The following is a 20,002-nucleotide window of genomic DNA, read 5'->3' on the forward strand; positions in this document are numbered from 1 at the left end:
CGTATTAGTTTGCTCAGGCTGCCATAACAAAATTCCACAGACTGTATGGCTTAAACAACATAAATTTATTTTCTCACTATTTTGGAGGCTGGGAGCCCAAGATCAAGCTGTCGGCAGGTTTGGTTTCTCCCGAGGCCTCTTTCCTTGGCTTGCAGATGGCCGCCTACTTGCTGTGTCCTCACATGGTCTTTTTTCTGCACACACACATCCCTGGTGTTTCTCTGTAAGTCCTAATTTCCTCTTCTAATAAGGACATCTGTTAGATTGGAGTAGGGCCCACCCTAATGGCCTCATTTTAAACTTAATTACCTCTTTAAAGGCCTTATCTCCAAATATAGTCATAGTCTGAGGTCCTGGGGGTTAGGGCTTCAAAATATGAATATGCGGACACAATTCATTCAATGATAGAAGGTAAAGATGAAATCCATGACTCTGGGAGAAGTAAAATACTGAATTATGGTACTGTTGACTGAGTTAGGAAAACCTGGAGGAAGAGATAGTTCAGAGGAAAGATTGGGAATTCTATATTGGACCCGCTGTGTTTGAGACTGCCTAGTAAATAATCCAACTGAATAAACAGATCATTGGTCTGGAGCTAAGAATATGAGTTTATCTAGGCTAGATGGATAAATGTGGGGGGTTTGGCGTATAGATAATCAGTGAGGCTACAGACGTGCAAGAGATTGCCTGGGGGCAGGGGGTGTATAATCAGGAGGGGAGAAAAGGCTCCAGATCACAGTCTCCAAGGCACACCAACCAAAACCGGAGAGATAGAGGAAGAGCCAGCAAAGGAGACTGAGGAGTGTGGGTACTTTGTCTGTTGTTAGCATGTACTGGCCTAAACAGTAGTGACCCCCAAATAAAATAGTGGAGTTACCCTGAAAGAACACTGCTTTTGACTATGGTGGCAGAGTAGTTATGGTGAGGGCCTAGAAGTTACTATAACTCTAAATTTTACTAAGATCCATAAGGAAACAACCCATGGGTCTCCTTGATAAAAACAAATGCAGATCCCCAGGGTTGATGTGAGAGGAGGGTTCTCTGTGATGGGTTTAGGAGTCTGGCCCATCGTCCCTCTATTGTTTCCCTTGTGGCTTTCTTACTGTCGTCACTACCATTCTGAAGTTGAGGCGGTTCTACTCCTTTTTAAAGTCCTGGGTTAAGCCAGAATATTTGAGTTTATCGCTATATACCAAGCACTGTGCTTAAGCACTGCAAGTAGTAAACTAGAGGAAAAAAGTTGGCGCAATATTGTAGTATCATGATTACACTTTTCCACACTTATCTCAACTGCTAGGTTTCCTTAGGGCAGTAGTTTCTAACTTTTTATTTAATCACAAAAGACTCCTTGTATTATTTTGTCCCAAAGGATCTATAAATTCCTACAATATTGCATCAGATGAAATGAACTTGTATGTAGTAAGTGTCTACACACCCAGATTTTTATTTTAGTTAGTCTAAGAAATTTTCTTGTAGATAAATGTTCAGTTGTTATTGGAGCATTTTTAAAATGTTGAAAATAACTTTCATACTCCTCTTATTTTCACAGAGCCTGAGGATTCAGAGATCCCAGGCTGGGGCTCCAGGTCCTAAAAGAATTGCTTTTCCTGGGTTGCCAGACGCATGACTACGTCGCAGTCAATCTTTTCTCTTTTCTCCCGCTCTCAACGCACCTGTCGCTAGCAGGCATGTTTTCCTAATGAAAACATTTCAGATCCACCTGGAGTTAATTTTAAAACTTCACTCTCCTAGTATTTCGCTAAGAGAGAAGAATAACTGAATCACGGTAGCTAGCAACCAAAACATCCAAACATATTTTCTATTTTGAAGAACAATGGTTAAACATTGTAAATATATTACATTATAAGGCAAAATATATAATCCAAAAGTATGTAGTCAGACATGAGACTGAGTTCAAAAGAATCATCCTTCCTGAATTTTTAACTTTATTGCTGGAATTCTAACAGAATGTATTTGGCTTTGCAGTTAATAACTACTTTTTTTTTTTTGAAATTTTAACATTGAATGTTTATTTGAAGAGACTAAGAAATCTCCCTTGCATTTAAGGTGTGATAGAAGTATTGTGGTTAAGTCGAAAAATACACAAGAGATGAATAACTACTACTTGTAAGTTGAAGGTTTATATATTACAAATGAATGAAAAGGATTAAAGAATTCTTATATCAGGGTTTTTTTTAACCTCAGCTCTACTGACATTTTGAACCAGATAATCTGGGGGTGAGGGCTGTCCTGTATGTTGCAGGATGTTTAGCAGCAACCCTGTCCTCTGCCCCCTAGGTCCCAGTAGCACCCCTTCCCTGAGTTGTGACAATGTCTCCAGACATCACCACTGATCATTGATCACATCATCACATCATCACTGATCACATCACCACAAAATCACTCCTGACTGAGAACTACTGTATTTTATAACAAGGAGAAGAATCCACAAAACCTCAAGACCATTTTTGCCTTTAGAAGATATATCCCTTTCGATGTTTCTAGACATATTCTTCACACATGGTAGACATTAAAAAGTGAAACTCTAATGTTACCAGACTCCAGTAAAATATTATTTTTCCTGATTTTATGACTTAAATGTGTGTGCTTATTTATTTGTGTCTGTTATCCCAAACCCAAATGCCAGCTTTTAAAATCATGTTCCTCTTTACATACAGCACCTACAATGGTAAGTGGGCTTCTCTGGGGTCTGTGTCCATGACACACCTGGTGTCTGCAAGAGATAGGTTTCCCTTGTTGGAAATTTTTCAAGGAATTTGGCCACAAGAGGGAGCACTATTCCTATGCTTGCTTATTTATTTATTAACTATTTTAATACACGCTTGTCCCACAGAGTTCAATGATGCAGGGAATTCCTAATACAGAAATCAGAAACACTGCTAGTATACTAGTCAGGATTTTCCAGGGAACTCGAGCCAAGAGGATAAAAGGAGATTTATTACGAGGAATTGGCCCACACGATGATGAAGGCTGAGAAGTCTCATGATCTGCCATCTGCAAGCTGGAGGCCCAGCAAAGTTGGGGAGTAGTTCAGTCTGAGTCTGAGGCCTGAGAACCAAGGGAGCTAATGGTGTAAATGCCAGTCTGAGGGCAGGAGAAGATGAGGCATTCCCGCTCAAACAGGAAGGCAGGAAAAATAAAAAAGGTGGAGAATTCCTCTGCCTTTTTTTCTCATCAGGCCCTCAGTGGATTGGATGACACCCACCCACACTGGGGAGAACAATTTACTAAATTCATTGATTCAAATGCTAATTTCATCTGGAAGCACCTTCACGGACGCCCAGAAATAATGTTTAACCTGCGCTGCCCAGTCAAGTTGACACATAAAATCAACCATCACAACTAGTTTACACATCGAGAATCTAACCACATCTCCATTTTTATAATCTGAACACTTGCCACTACATTTATTTTTTTCAGTTACATTGTTTGAAACCAGTAGCGTAAGATAGCACCTTGTTGGGCTGTGCCCCATAGGCCTACAAGGCCTGTGCTTGCCCAGCTTCAAGATGGAAGAAAGAGCCTGGAGTGAGCAATCAGAAACATCAATGGCTTAATGGATGGGGGAGCTTACACTTCTGAAGCCAGGTCCTGGAGCGACACGCCACCAGGCGGGCAGGAGCTGGAGGTCGTCTTGCTCCTGGCGGGTGGGGGGGGGCGGGCGGAGGGAAGGTTACCAGTTATAGGGGAACTGATGTCAGGTGGGCTCATTAGTTACCAGGGAAACCAGCAGAGGGGAACGCCCCTCACCGCCCCTTTGATAAGCTCTCAACAGCTGGGGCAAGTATGTAGGAAGGTCAGTCTTGTGAGTAGGGTGTAGGTGAAGCAGGCCCTGGTCGGGCAGGTGGGGTACAGAGTGCAAGAAAGCAGCCATCTTGAGTGGCCTGACCATACATATCTGTAGATGAAAGATTGCTGCACCATATAGACGGTTTAAAGAATTTCTCAGAATAAAAGCATTAGAACTAATATCCTCTCCTTTGGAGAAAACACAGGGTATATGGTGACATCTGATAACTGGTGCAGTCTCCACCTTTATGTACCAAATACAGGTGTACTGAGAAGGTGTTTAATATAAAGCAGCATTTTAGAAATTTTTATAAAAATTTAGCAGCTGTCAAAATGTGTGTGTGAAGATTTTGGTGTGTGAAGATAATAGACCTTAATAGAAGTACATCTGTATGCTTTAAAAAATAAATGTACATGTACTTCATACTGTAATGTGCTTGAATTGGCTCCAGGCAACAGCCAAGAATGATATGGCAAATTTGGTGAAAAATTACTGTCAAGAAATTTAGAGTGGGCGAGATAGTTAAATAAATAGAATAAAACCTTGTATGACAATGGTGTGTAATTTATTAAATTTTACCATTTTACTCTTTTAAAACCGAGCTTATTATATGGATATGCCACTGTACTTTTTATACCCTCTGCCAACACAAAGGGAAGCTGTGTTCAGATATGATCATCTAGGAAGATGTTAGAAGAATTTAAGTTCACTTTTTCAGGAAGCTTGGAAATGTTCTAGACCTTCCCCAGTTTACCAGACCTGGAAGTGAAGTTTTGAAACTGATAGAGGTACATCGACACATGTTTGTTTGTTTGTTTGTTTTTATCCATACATTTTTAATATAACCCTAATGCCTAAGGGAAGTTCTCATAGGATCCTGATTATAATACAGAATGGCATAATTTAAGTTTACCAGAAAGTAAAGATTTAGCTGATGGTGAGTTAGCTAAACCTCATTTTTGTTTCAACCCTTCTTATTGGGAATGTTTCTAAGCTGTATTATTATTATTTTTTATACATTTATTTATTTATTTATTTTTGGCCGCGTTGGGTCTTCGTTGCTGCACGTGGGCTTTCTCCAGTTGTGGCGAGCAGCGGCTACTCTTCGTTGCGGTGCACGGGTTTCTCACTGTGGTGGCTTCTCTTGTTGCGGAGCACGGGCTCTAGGTGCGCGGGCTTCAGTAGTTGCAGCACGCTGGCTCAGTAGTTGTGGCTCACGGGCTCTAGAGCACAGGCTCAGTAGTTGTGGTGCACGGGCTTAGTTGCTCCGTGGCATGTGGAATCTTCTGGGACCAGGGCTCGAACCTGTGTCCCCTGCATTGGCACGAGGATTCTTAACCACTGCGTCACCAGGGAAGCCCTCTAAGCTATATTATTATTTTCTGCAACAGTAAATGAATCTTTGGTAATCTGGGTCATGATTCTAAATGTAACTTCTTACTGATTAATACCCTAGCACTAGGTTTTATACGAGGTAGACTTACTTTTGAGTTCCGTAATATCTTATAATCAAAGTTGACTGATGAGAATAAAAGGTGACGGCTGGATCCTGAAAAAGTGGCTGCCAGCTTTGCTTCCTCCTTTCCCGGGAAACTCAGATTTTGGTGGTGGAGAAATGATGGAGGCAACTAGGGCAGAGACTTGTCAGGGAAGATCCTGGGGTGGGGCATTCCAGCTGTACATGTAAAGCTGTTGGAGAGATTTATGAGTAGTGACCCTATGGACTGGAATGGCACTACTTCTTCCAATCTAAGACTCTTGGGATTGTTACCATGGCTGTTAGCCTCGGGCTCTAACCCTCTCCCTTCCTTGAGGGAAGGTAATCTGTGGGCACGTGTTATCTTTGTCTTATGGGAAACCACCAGAAGAGAAAAACAAGAGGCCACCATAATTGATTAGAACAACCGGCCAAATCCAAGATGGCAGAAGACCCGACCTCCAGCAGACCTTGAGCCCCGTTATACGTTCATTGTACTACATTAGCATTTATTTTATTTTATTTTTTTATTTACTCTGTTTTTTATAATTTATTTATTTTTGGCTGTGTTGGGTCTTCATTGCTGCACATGGGCTTTCTCTAATTTCAGCGAGCAGGGGCTACTCTTCGTTGTGGTGCACGGGCTTCTCGCTGCGGTGGCTTCTCTTATTGCAGAGCACGGGCTCCAGGCGCGTGGGCTTCAGTAGTTGTGGCATGCGGGCTCAGTAGTTGTGGCTCGCAGGCTCTAGAGCACAGGCTCAGTAGTTGTGGCGCACGGACTTAGCTGCTCCACGGCATGTAGGATCTTCCCGGACCAGAGCTCGAACCCATGTCCCCTGCATTGGCAGGCAGATTCTTAACCACTGCGCCACCAGGGAAGTCCCTACATTAGCATTTTAAATGACACACCTACTGGCAGCCAAGACAGGAAGGACCATAGAAGGAAGAAACAGAGATGGCAGTCCAGGTCCAGGAAGAACCCCACCCATTCCCAGAAAACCAATGCATAGGCCTCCGCCTCATTAACCTTACCTTTAAAAATCTTGCCCTGATCCTCCCCGAGGAGAAGTTGATTTGTGAACTAAGTTTCCACTTCCATTCTCAGCCATTGAACGGCCATTCAACAAAGCTTGTGCTGTTTCAGTCTCAGCATCAGTTTCATTATTGGCTGTGTGAATCTGAATAGGAAAAGAAACAGGAGGCCTTGGCTGGGCTAGGGCCCAAGTCAGGGTCCATAAGACCAATTCGGTAACATGATTGCAAGGTGCACCGTTACTTTATGTACCTCTAACAAAGAAAAATATTAAATTCAATTAAATGATGATACAATGCTTTCTTATAACATAGATTTTAAAAATTATATACTTATTGAAAGTCCTCTTTTAGACTTATTTAGACATAGCTCTTTATCACATGACATTCTTGTATATAAATGGGAAAATGTAAGCAAAATATTATGGCATTTCTAAAACTTTTTTGTTTCAATGCTAAATCACGGTATGATCTTTAAAAAAATTAATCTTAAAAAAATCTTAAAAAAATTCATTTTAAAAGTCAGTTAGGGCTTCCCTGGTGGCGCAGTGGTTGAGAATCTGCCTGCCAATGCAGGGGACACGGGTTCGAGCCCTGGTCTGGGAAGATCCCACATGCCGCGGAGCAACTGAGCCCGTGAGCCACAATTACTGAGCCTGCGCGTCTGGAGCCTGTGCTCCGCAACAAGAGAGGCCGCGACAGTGAGAGGCCCGTGCACCGCGATGAAGAGTGGCCCCCGCTTGCCACAACTAGAGAAAGCCCTCGCACAGAAACGAAGACCCAACACAGCCATAAATAAATAAATAAATAAAATAAAAATTAAAAAAAAAGTCAGTTAAACCTAACATATGAGGTACCAACCATGAACATATCTCAAGTGGTGACACTGTGAACAGTATGGCCAGGTTCTTACCTGCTCACACAATACACCACCTGGTCAAGGACAAGTGTAGGACTTTGTAAGGCACATACTGATTTCAGAGATGTAAAAGTGGTAGGAAAAAATGTGCATCTTAAATAAACGTAATGTAGTTATTTGTTTCTTTTTTTCCTCTCTTCTTCCTTCTGGTTTGAGTAAGTTTCTGATATTGTTTTGTCATTTGTTTCTTTCAGATTAAATTTGAGTTAATCATGGGAAAAAGTCAGTTAGGCAGGGTTCAGGGTGTGCTGGGTTCTTTTCTTTTTTTTTTTTTTGGCTGCGCCGCATGGCTTGTTGGATCTTAGTTCCCCGACCAGGGATTGAACCCGGGCCCTTAGCAGTGAGAGCGCAGAGTCCTAACCACTGGATCGCCAGGGAATTCCCTGGGTTCTTATCAGGAAAGGTTTTACTGCATTTTAACTTATATGGTATTTAAACCTTGTCATCCACTCACATAGATGTTTTAAGAAGTGCTTTTCATATCTGCACTCAGTATGGTTTTGCTGCACTATCTGAACATGTCATTGGGAAGTGATCAAATAGGTCATAAAACAGAGGGTTGAAAAAATGTTATATTGTGCAATCACTGAAACTTCTGTAGTTTATAATTAAGTTAGAAATCAATATATGTGAGGAGCAAACATTAGGGTGTCTAGCCTTAATAATACTATCTCCTATGCTGGTCGTGGTCTTATTGACTGATAAAAATTTTTTAAATTAGAATTCCCAAACTTTAAATAACATCAGAACATCATAGTTCCCTAAAGCAGCTCCCTCCATTAATCCAGAAACTGGACTGCAGTTAACCAATAACTTCTGTATTAGTGACATAATTTCCTGCAAAATTGTTACTCTGTAATGGTTAACTTCTCTCTTGGTTTGTTCACAGCAGGGGGTAGTTTTCTTTCATGGAAGTCTTCTATTTATTATAAATTCACTGTGGCTTACCACATTGGACCCGAAAACAAAACCAAACCCCCCCCAGGTACTAAGAGATAATACTGTTTTACCTCAATAATTATCAGTGACCTAAAGAAAATCCTTTAAAACACTAACTCAAAAATTGTTAGTCCAAAGTGGACATCTAAGGTTTTCACAGAAGTAACCTTTTAATGATGGTAGAGGCAGAGAATTAGCCATCGAAGCATACTTGTTGGTGTTAAAGGATAGTGATTTTCATTTTGGAATTAAAAAAAGGAAAGAAAAGAAAACCTCTCTTCTGAGGTTGTGTAGAATTAAGGTCTGTGGAGAAATGTAGCCTGTTAGTAGTGTGAAAATATGAAAGAAGCCCCTGGAATGTTGGAGACAGGCCCAATCCACATTCATTTTGTGGTTCTATTGCTCCAAATCTGAATTACAAAAGGATTAGCACAGTTTACCAACAACAACAAAAAATCAACCTCAGATATGCATTACTCTTATTTTCACTTTAATGAAATCTGATAACAACCTGGAGAGGCAGCAAGCCCATCAGAGACCAGAGGACCTTGAACTCTTTGGGCTGTGGGGTCTGGGGGAAGGTATCAACTGACTACTAAGCTTTGGCTTTATTTCTTTTTAATTTATTTCCTTATATTTAAAGATAAGTATATTCCTTTTATAAACATCACTCCTGACTTAACGTAAATAAGATAGTTATACCTACTTACTTAATGATTATGCATATAAACAGAGAACTGGGATGTAGAAAAACAGAACTTAGTTTGGCATAGTGAAACCATTCCAAAAGTATTGGCCAGTTTGTAGAGTCAAGCTGAAGAAGATGAGTTAATTTTACTAACTCAGCATTGAAGAAAGTCTTGCTCCTGTTGAGGGTGACACAAATAATTTTTTTTTTTTTGGCTAGGAAGGGACTTTTATTTTCTTTTTTTTAACATCTTTATTGGAGTATAATTGCTTTACAATGGTGTGTTAGCTTCTGCTTTATAACAAAGTGAATCAGCTATACATATACATATATCCCCATATCTCCTCCCTCTTGCGTCTCCCTCCCACCCTCCCTATCCCACCCCTCTAGGTGGTCACAAAGCACCGAGCTGATCTCCCTGTGCTATGTGGCTGCTTCCCACTAGCTATCTATTTTACATTTGGTAGTGTATATATGTCCATGCCACTCTCTCACTTCGTCCCAGCTTACCCTTCCCCCTCCCCGTGTCCTTAAGTCCATTCTCTATGTCTGCATCTTTATTCCTGTCCTGCCCCTAGGTTCTTCATAGCCATATATATATATATATTTTTTTTTTTTTTAGATTCCATATATGTGTGTTAGCATACGGTATTTATTTTTCTCTTTCTGACCTACTTCACTCTGTATGACAGACTCTAGGTCCATCCACCTCACTACAAATAACTCAATTTCGTTTCTTTTTATGGCTGAGTAATATTCCATTGTATATATGTGCCACACCCTCTTTATCCATTCATCTGTTGATGGACACTTAGGTTGCTTCCATGTCCTGGCTATTGTAAATAGTGCTGCAATGAACATTGTGGTACATGACTCTTTTTGAATTATGGTTTTCTCAGGGTATATGCCCAGTAGTGGGATTGCTGGGTCATAGGGTAGTTCTATTTTTAGTTTTTTAAGGAACCTCCATACTGTTCTCCATAGTGGCTGTATCAATTTACATTCCCACCAACAGTGCAAGAGGGTTCCCTTTTCTCCACACCCTCTCCAGCATTTATTGTTTGTAGATTTTTTGATGATGGCCATTCTGACTGATGTGAGGTGATACCTCATTGTGGTTTTGATTTGCATTTCTCTAATGATTAGTGATGTTGAGCATCCTTTTATGTGTTTGTTGGCAATCTGTATATCTTCTTTGGAGAAATGTCTACTTAGGTCTTCTGCCCATTTTTGTATTGGGTTGTTTGTTTTTTTGATATTGAGCTGCATGAGTTGCTTGTAAATTTTGGAGATTAATCCTTTGTCAGTTGCTTCATTTGCAAATATTTTCTCCCATTCTGAGGGTTGTCTTTTTGTCTTGTTTATGGTTTCGTTTGCTGTGCAAAAGCTTTTAAGTTTCATTAGGTCCCATTTGTTTATTTTTGTTTTTATTTCCATTTCTGTAGGAGGTGGGTCAAAAAGGATCTTGCTGTGATTTATGTCATAGAGTGTTCTGCCTTTGTTTTCCTCTAAGAGTTTTATAGTGTCTGGCCTTTTATAGTGTCTGGTCTTTAATCCATTTTGAGTTTATTTTTGTGACACAAATAATTTAATTGTAAGTGAAGGGAATGGAGAATTGCATGAAGTGTTGAAAGGATTTTGAGCTTAGGTTGCCTAGTTTTGTGAAAGTTTTTTTTTTTTTCCCCTCCCTATAGTTGGACTGTTAAATCACCATGGAGGAGAAATTGCTTTGTTTAAATAGCTTTTCTGTTTAAAGAATCAAAGTGTCACAACAAACTCCTTGTAGGATAGAGTAAATTGTGTTGTAAGGGGAATTACTCAAAGAAAAGTATCAACATTACATCAGCTTCCAGCAGTCCTGCAGGCAAGCAAAGGCAGCCTAGCAGCTTCCTACACCTCCCAAACTGAGGCAGAAACCCTTTAAAAAACGAAGCTCTTTCTTCTAGTCCTCAGTTGTCATAAATGATCAAGTCTCAAGGGGGTTCTGGTTTCCTGTAAAATAGTGTAATACTTTGTTCTTCGGTTTCCAGAAACTATAGTGTATAAGAACAAAACAACTCGATGATACAAATGATGTATATTGCCAACAGATACACTGAAACAAATCAAAGAGTAAGTCAATTGGTAATGACTTGACTGAAAGAATTGAAGATCGCTATAGTCCCAGGTCTGCTGTATCCTTTACTGGTACCTCATGCCACTGAGCTAGCATTTATAGGTTCGTTGAGACATTTGATGGTTAGTGTTTTTCATTCACCACCAGCTTTAAACTCAGCTTGGGTTCACTCTAAGACCTATGGGTCTATCCACTTTCCCAAAAAGGAAATAAATGGGTATAACTAACATATAAACTAGACGTTCTTTAGAACAAATAATATGTAAAATAAAGAGAGTGGTGATCTGATAGAATTGGCACTACTCGAATTACAAATAATGGATGTTATGAGGTGAATTGTGTACCCCTCAAAAATTCATATGCTGAAGTCCTAAGCCCCATTCCCTCAGAATGTGCCTGTATTTGGAGTTCTTTAAAGAGGTAATTATCATTAGGGTAAGTTCTAATACAATATGACCGGAATCCTTTTAAGAAGATGAAATTAGGGCACAGAAGGTGGAGAAAGGGCAGAATATTTACTATACTCTATAAATGAGAAATAGTGCTTTGCCCAGAGTAGGTTCTGAGCTAGTATTTGGTAATGAATGAATGAATGAATGAATGTGTGCATGCATTAGGTAGGCAGCTAAGGTCCAGGACTGGAGGTTAGAGAGTCAGAAGGGGTAGGGTCATAGGTTTGTATATAGTGACGTATTACAGAAGTGCATTTAAAGGAATTGGTAAGAAGCCATGTAAGGGCGTGATTTCAGGCGATATCCCACTGAGGGCCACTTCAACGTGATTCCACAGGGGAGCTCTGAAGTATACTTTATGCCTTAGAATTAACCCAACCTAAAGCAAGGGAGGAGGGCTTTCAGACTCTTGCACTGGTTGGTCACAGGGTAAGGGACAGTGGGTAGGTGTGGGCTGGTGGTAGGTGGAGGTAGGGGTGGGGAAAGATAAACTCTCATGCACGCTCTGCTCTCAGACAGTTCAGATGCTCCTGCTACAGTAGCCTGAGGCTGCCTGTGAAGAAGAGTCACAGGCGTGGAACATAGAAGCCAGGGGTGGGACACACAGGGTCTCAGGGATCCGAGAGGATCTGGGCTGAGCGCTGGCACTGCCCATCTTGGGGTAGTAAGGCAAGTGGCCTCAAGACTAAACCCCAAGCAGGATTGTTGCTCTCTGCTCTGTTATATTCTACTGAGCCTGGCCAAATGTTGTATATGTAATATCTAAAATTGACCACACTCATCTACACAAGAGAAGAAGAAAAAAAAATTATCTCTTAAAAAAATGAGATAATATTTATTTGGTGCATACTGTAAACACTATACATTTGTCATTATCTCTTTTAATCCTATATGGGTAGGGTTTTGTTGCTCATTTTATAGATGAGGAAACTAAGACTTAGAAAAGTGAAGCAACAGACCCCTGGTGACAGAGCTATTAAGTGATGGAGCCAAGATTCAAAACCAGGTTACAAGTATTATGTATAAATAAAACAACACAACCAATCTACTTTGAAGTACATTAACATTTTCAGTGAAGCAAGTTAAAATCAATTATGAGATCATCCCTGTGAAATAGATGCAAATCTTTCCTAAATTAAGAGATTTAAATAATATGATGACCGCATTGCAATGTGTATGCCTTTTAAAACATAAAACATCCCTAGTTAGCAATTTTCTTCATTCTCTCTTATAATAAAATTCTATCATTACCAATACATTTTGAGGAAGTCAGTTACAGAGGTCAGATCCTCTGATATCTAGAATATATGATTTTTGGTCACATCTGTCTGCTTTCTCGTATAGAAAAAGAGCAATCTTTCAAGAGTAAAGTTTTGTGTTTAACCATCGTGTGGCAGCCACATGGACCATCTGAAATGTTTATTGACTCCAATGAATTTGACTGTGTTTGGAAACCTCAGGCGATTTTTTTCTTCCTTGCCGTGAAATAATTGTCTAGAGACAAGGGAATCCTTCAGGTGGCTAGTTAAATGCCTCCAGAAGGCATAGGGCATTGATGAATCCCTCTGAGGATTTCTGTAGTTTACAAGTGGCCTTATTGGCCGAAGAATCTCATTAATCATACCTCTTACAATGGGATCTACAGAAGTGGCATGTCTGTGAAGCAATCGTGAAGCAGATGTGATGCTGCATTTCAGAATCTCTGGATGAAACTCTCCAATACAGAGGCGTTTCTTATCTTTAAAAAACCCACACTGATATTTAAAATAGTTACTCTCTTGTCTTTTTCAACATCACTAGGTTCTATTAATTTTTAATTGCGTATACCTCTCTCACTTTCAAGATCTCAAACCCCTATATTTTCTCAGGTCATATCAGGCCAGTGGGTAAAACTGGTCAAAATTATTAAGGCACAGCTTGGCAGGTTCTTGCTTCCTATGAAACATACATGTGCATCCCATAACTGTCCCCCTGAAACTTCCCCCAGTTACTTCGAAGAGTTCCCAGGGAGTGAGCTCTTAAGTCTGCCCAGCTTCTGCATGTTCCTCATTCCCTGCTCTAGCTCCTTTCGGTGCTATTTCCTACTGAGGCCTCTACTGCTTGTGAAGCCGGGTACTGCCCCCTGTGTACCGTTGCCTGTGAGGTGATGCTGGCTCTTGCCAGGTCCCAGCGCCACGGATGCTACGTTACAGTCCACAGGGTCCAGGGAGGCACCGCCAAGATGACTCTGCTCCCTGCGCCAGAAAGCCTCTCTTCTCCATCTCGTTTCCACATTACATTTTACACACAGTATAAAAGAAGAGCTGTTTGTGCTCAATGCTTTATAGAATTTATAGTGAAATATTTATTTCACATTTTGCTGACAGCCACATCCAATTCCCTGTAATGAGTACATGGGGATTGGAACCTGACACGTGAGATGCTAAACTTCAGATTGCCCCTCTCCCATGATCTAGCCTTTGTTACTGGGTTTACTTCTCTTACAGCTTTTTACTTTAGGATGAGTTTTTTTTTTTTTCCAGTGATGCCTTAGTTTTTCATAAAAACACATTCCTGGTGGGTCTATCTAACAGTCTGGCAGACACGCTCAGACATACATGAATACTGTAGGGGACATAGTGGAGACCTGAGCTAGGACAGCTTCCTTCCTTTGCCCTTTTCCTCCCTCCCTCCCTCCCTCCCTTCCTTCCCTCCTTCTTCTCTCCTACTCCCTTTTCTCTCTTCTTACACACACACACAATATTCATTTGCTAGACTATATGCCAGGCACTGTTCTAAATACTTCATATAGAGCAGTGACAGATCAGACAATGTCCCACTCTCCTGGACATTCTACAGAGTGGCAAGTGCCACAAACAAGAAACAGAACAGGGCGTTGTGACCTACAGTGACTAGGGGACACTTTACATAAGGTTATTAGGGAAGGCCTTTCTGATGAGGTAAACATTCAGCTGAGAGCTGAATGACAAGAAAGACTCAACTGTACTTAAAAACCTGGTACTTAAGCATTCCATTCAGAGAAAATGGCAGTACTTATACCTTTATTTATATTATATGTTATACTCTGCCTTAGAGAGCATTCATTCCTTGCCCCTAAAGATGTACGAAGTGGGATTTTACACTGAACCCACCCCTGGTTGACTTGTTCCACTCGCCCAGGTATCATGTTAGGGTCTGTCTTGATGTTGGGGTCACCCACATGAGTGGCCCTGTCTCACAGGGCCCTCAGCTGGAGGGATCCTCCGTAGATCCCTCTCGGGGTACAGCCATATTCCCAACTCACCACACGCTCTAATGCGGCCTCTGGGCATATGGTTTTCATGGTTTCTAACCTCATTCCACAGGGAGGGGACCTTCAGGGAAATCCCAGCCCAGGTGCAGGATCACAGTGAGGAGAAGGCAGTGGAAGCCCACATCCTCCTTATTCTCAGGGAATTCCAGATTCCACACAGTTAAGCCCTAGAAGATGAAGAGTAGGGATTTCTCCAATCACCGTGGGGCATTTCTGATAAAACCTGGATTCCTCGAGATGGCTAAGCAACTCAGGAGGCTCTCGCATGCCCAAGGGGGTCAGGTTCTCCCCTTCACCTCCTCAGAGGGGAGGGACATTGGTCACCACAGGCTAGGCCTCCTCAGGCAGCCTCTGATTTTACCTGGCTTCCGGGGCCCTCTCTGCTGGGGTTCCGCCATCCAGCCTTCACTGTCCTTCACCACAGGCTCCCCCAGCAGACACAGGCCTCCCATCGTCTCCTGAGCCAGGCCTGGGTCAGAGACGACTATTTGCCTTTTGGGTTCTTCCCAGGCTTATTCCTCCATATTGTCTTTGCTCATCATCCTTCCCTCATGAAGCCTCCTTTAATTTCTCCTCCATCTCTTCACTGTATCACATCCAATCAATTCTTCAAGGCCCACCTCAAGACTCACCTCCTCTGGGTGGCCCTGCCCCATTGCTATTGCTCCCATTAATCTCTTCTTTGCTGAATGCCTACAAGCATCCCAATTCTTCCTCTCCCTCCCTCCCCACTTCCTCTCCCTTCTCTTACTTCCCTCCCTCTCCCCTTTCCCTTTCTTCCTTCTCCTCCTTCCTTCTAAATAAGAATTAGCTTATTTATCCCAACTCTTTTTTGGGAAAAAAACCTAAATTTTGAATATATAACAAAATATTTATAAGGTATATGAGGGATAAAAAATATTAACAATAATACAAAGACATTTGTGCACCACACCCTCACCCCCACCAGTCCAAGAGTGAGATGTTACCATTTTCCTACAATAGATCGTAATGCCAGATCCCATCCCCTGTATTCCCCCCACCCCGCCCCCCATGCCAACAGGTAACCACTATCCTGAATGTTATGTCTATCACTCTCCCTTACTTTTCTTTATAGTTTTACCATCTTGGATCCTTCAACAGTGAATTCTTTAGTTCTGCATGCGTTTGAATTTTATACTAGTGAAATTATACTATATTTATTCTTCTGTGCCTTGCTTTTCTGACTCAGCATTATGTTTGTGGATAGTCTTCCATGTTGGTACATGTTGGTGTATGCTGTTGAGTTCATTTTCACTGCTGTATATGGTGTTCTATTGTCTGTTATCTATTTATTTATCCATTCTATTGTTCTTCCACATTTGGATTGTCTCTTTTCTTAATATGAGAAATACTTCTACACACTTTCTTGTAGATGTCTCCTGATGCACCATGTACAGGAGTTTTTCTAGGGTATTTAGAAAGTAGAAGAAATGCTGGTTCTGAGTGGTTGTTCTAGGTTATAGTCTCACCAGTGGTGGATGAGAGTTCCTGTTGCTTTCCATTCTCGATGACTTTGGTTTGCCATATCTTAATTTTTGCCAATCTGGGGGCAAAATCTTGGAGGTTTTAATTAGAATTTCTCTGATTTCTAATGAAGCTAAACATCTTTTCATATGTCTATTGGTAATTTAGATTTCCTCCTTTGTTAAGAGGCTGTCTGAATCTTTTGCCCATTTAAAAAGTTGAGTTAGGGTTTTTTTCTTGACCTTTTTGGATACTGGATAGTTCATATATTCTCAGTAGTAGTCCTTTATTGGTTATATATTTTATAAATATCACCTCCTAGTTTGTGGCTTTTTTCTCTGTTTTTGGTTTGTTTCTTTGAACATAAATTCTTAATTTTAATCCGTATTTATTTATTTATTTATGTTTTATTTTTGGCTGTGCTGTGCAGCATGCAGGATCTTAGTTCCCTGACCAGGGATCAAACCCATGCCCCCTGCAGTGGAAGCACAGAGTCTCAACCACTGGACCGCCAGGGAAGTCCCCTTAATCCACATTAAATCCAAAATCATAATCATCTGATTTTCTCCCTTAATCTATAACATGCAGAATTAAATTAATGGCTCTTTCTAATGTCAAACCAACTTTGCATTCCTGGCATAAACCCAATTTAGTTATGGTATATCTTCATGGTTATTGTTTCCTAGTATTTAGCTTAGAATTTTTGCATTTATGTAATTTTCATTTTATATTGTTCTTGCAAGATTTTGGTATAAAAGTTATGCTAGCTTCTGAAAGATTTGGTGTTAGATTGAAATTATAGTTCCTTAAATGTTTGGCAGAAGTCACCAGTGAAATTGCCAGTGAAGTCATTTGGGTTCTGTTAGTTGTTTTTGTTTTAATCAGATTTGGGAAGTTATTTATGTTTAAGACTATGTCCATTTCATTCTTTTTTAAGTTTATTGGCGTAAAGTTGATCATGGTATCAATCTTATTATCTTTTAAAGGTCTGTGGCATATACAGTACGTCCCACATTTTCCTTTTTTACCATTGTTCTTTATGCTATCATTCTTTTAATTAATCTCACCAGAGTTGTGTTGACTTTATAAATCTTTTCAAAGAACCAACATTTAGCTTTGTTGATCATCTTTTCTTAATCCAGCTGTCTGTTGATGGACACTTGGGTTGCTTCTATAGCGTGGCTATTGTATACAATGCTGCTGTGAACATTGGGGTGCATGTATTTTTTCAAATTAGTGTTTTTTTTAGTGTTTTGAGAAATCTCCATACTGTTTTCTCCAGTGGCTGCACCAATTTACTTTCCCACCAGCAATGCACAAGGGTTCCCTCTTCTCCACATCCTCACCAACATTTGTTATTTGTGGTCTTTTTGATGATAACCATGATCAGTGTTTATCTAACTTTTCTGGCTTCTGAAATCCTTCTCCCTTTGCTGTGTTGGGATTCTGAATAACAGAGAAGAGCTCTAACACAAATTCAGCATGCAAAAGGAGCAGAGAGAAAGACTGCAAATATATGACTATTTCTGTTGTTGTTTCTCCGCCATAGTTAAATATAGTTAAGCCTGGTGTGCGGGCTTCTCATTGTGGTGGCTTCTCTTGTGGAGCACGGGCTCTAGGTGCGAGGGTTTCAGTAGGTGTGGCACACAGGCTCAGTAGTGGTGGCTCGCGGGCTTAGCTGCTCCACGGCATGTGGGATCCTCCCAGACCAGGGCTTGAACCGTGTCCCCTGCATTGGCAGGCGGATTCTTAACCACTGCGCCACCAGAGAAGCCCTGACTCATTTGCTAAATTTCCAGGAATTTTAAACATGGTCATTGCATAAATATACAATTAAATAAATTACATTAAAAATAAAGGTAGTAACTACTCAAAACTCATCACCACCTCCATTTTACTATTATCTCTCAGGTTATATGTCTATTGTATCAGAATGGTGGAAATACCATACATGCTACTGCACATCTCATGCTTTCAGTGATGTCAGATTGGAGCTGGAAATTGGCCTTGTTTGCACTATTTAAACTACAAAAGTTGGCAAGTGCTGTGAATCAAGGCTTTCCCCACCCTGCAAACCAGCAGTTAAACATTTATCACCATATCACTGTCTAAGAGGCAAATGGATAAATGAGTCTGAGCTCAGGAGACAAATCTGGACTGGAGATAGTGTTGGGGGAGGCATCAGAATACAGATGTGGGGCTGCTTCATGGGCTGATGACAAGGCTTCACACTCAGAAGACCCTCGTGCTTAGTTTATTGTTCTGTGGCCACCATCTTGAAATTCGTAATTTTTGAACAAGAGGCCACATGTTTTTATTTTGCTCTGGGCTGGTATGGGTATGGATGGTAGGGAGGTTTAGGTGGTCTGGGGGTGGCTTGATTTACTACCTTTCATCCCTCAAAACAGGTTTTCTCTCCTGTTCACCTACTTGGTAGCACATCCCCACAGATATTTTCCCCATCCATTCCCTCAACCTGTGTATTCTTCACAACCAGCTCACAAAATTTCCTTCTTCTACTTTCCCTCTGTATTGTTCTCTTCTCTTTAATCTTCTTTTGAAAACTGTTAACTTTCAAGGCATTGATGTATTAAGTAACTTTAATAATAACATTTCTGCCCCAGATTGCAATGTCCCATACATTCATCTCTCAGATTGGTATGACATGGTGGTTAAGGTGGTCCTGGAATCACAGAAAACTGGGTTTGAATTTTCCCACACGACCTGAGGTGAATTTCTTCTGTTTCTCTATGCCTCAGTTTCCTCATCTGAGGAGAGAATATTTACCTTTGAAGGCTGTGAACATTAAATTAGATAATCTAATTAAATTAGATAATCTAAAGTGCTTAACACAATGCACATGGTAAGTGTTCAATTAATGGTAGTTATTAACTACCATTATGGTAGTTAACTACCATAATGGTAGTTATTATTAACATTATTTTTATTCATAGATGAAGAATTAGGAACAGCCAGTAATGAAATTTGCACATGACACATAGTAGGGACGTCTTAGGAGGAACAAAGGGAACACTGGGAGAGATGAGCTGGAAGATTTCAACTTTTTAAAGAGAATTTTCCTGCTTCCACAATATGTGTCCCAGAGTAGCTTGGACAAAGCACCTCTTCACTGAAGTTCTCAAAGCTCCTCTCCCCCATCTTACGGTACACCGATCCAGTCTATACAAACAGCATGGATGTGGGCTCTTGCTCACCGAGAGCCACTTAGCCTTCTTGAGGCAACCTTTTCTCGGCATAAAGCTACGCATATGGTAGGCACTTCAAAATATTAGATTTTTTTCTATGCCGCTGTATCCCCCAACTTCTAACACAGCGCCTGGCACCCAGTAGGCGTCCATTTATAGAGTGACTGCATGATAATGACTCCCAGGCTTCCCCTTCTTACCCCCAAAACACTCACTTCTCGAGTCTCTGCCGGAGGCTGCGGGCAAAGCCCGAGGGATCCAGGAGCGCGCCAGGCCTAGTTCACTGATTCCGCTCCCAGCGCGTGGCTGCAGTTGCTATGGAAACGGCGAGAAATAACAACTCCGTTCCCCCCACCCCGCCCCGCGCCCCGGGTGAGGGAGGCCCGCAGAGGAAACGGCAGCTGGAGGAACAGCGGCAGCGACGCGCGGCCGCCGCCGAGTTTACCGCGGCGCCCCTGCCCCCGCCCCCGCCCTGCCCCGCCCGGCCCGAGCCGCCCCTCCCCCCACTGGGCCTCGGGTGTCGGTAGGTACTCCGGCCGCGGGCGCCTCCCGGGACCCCACCCACTACCCCCCGCCTTGGGACTC

General features: G+C 41.4%; 1 long non-coding RNA gene across 1 annotated transcript; it reads right to left on the reverse strand.

The window, feature by feature from the left end:
- Positions 1–5,869: 5,869 nt before the first annotated feature.
- LOC130709003 (uncharacterized) lies at positions 5,870–19,715 on the reverse strand. Its single transcript, XR_009009412.1, has 3 exons — positions 19,633–19,715; positions 6,321–6,466; positions 5,870–6,124 (listed from the first exon to the last, which is right to left on the reverse strand). It is a non-coding gene; the product is annotated as an uncharacterized LOC130709003 (long non-coding RNA).
- Between the last annotated feature and the right edge of the window lie 287 nt (positions 19,716–20,002).

This window comes from Balaenoptera acutorostrata, chromosome 10 (genome assembly GCF_949987535.1).
Source record: "Balaenoptera acutorostrata chromosome 10, mBalAcu1.1, whole genome shotgun sequence".
Lineage (NCBI taxonomy): Eukaryota > Metazoa > Chordata > Mammalia > Artiodactyla > Balaenopteridae > Balaenoptera > Balaenoptera acutorostrata.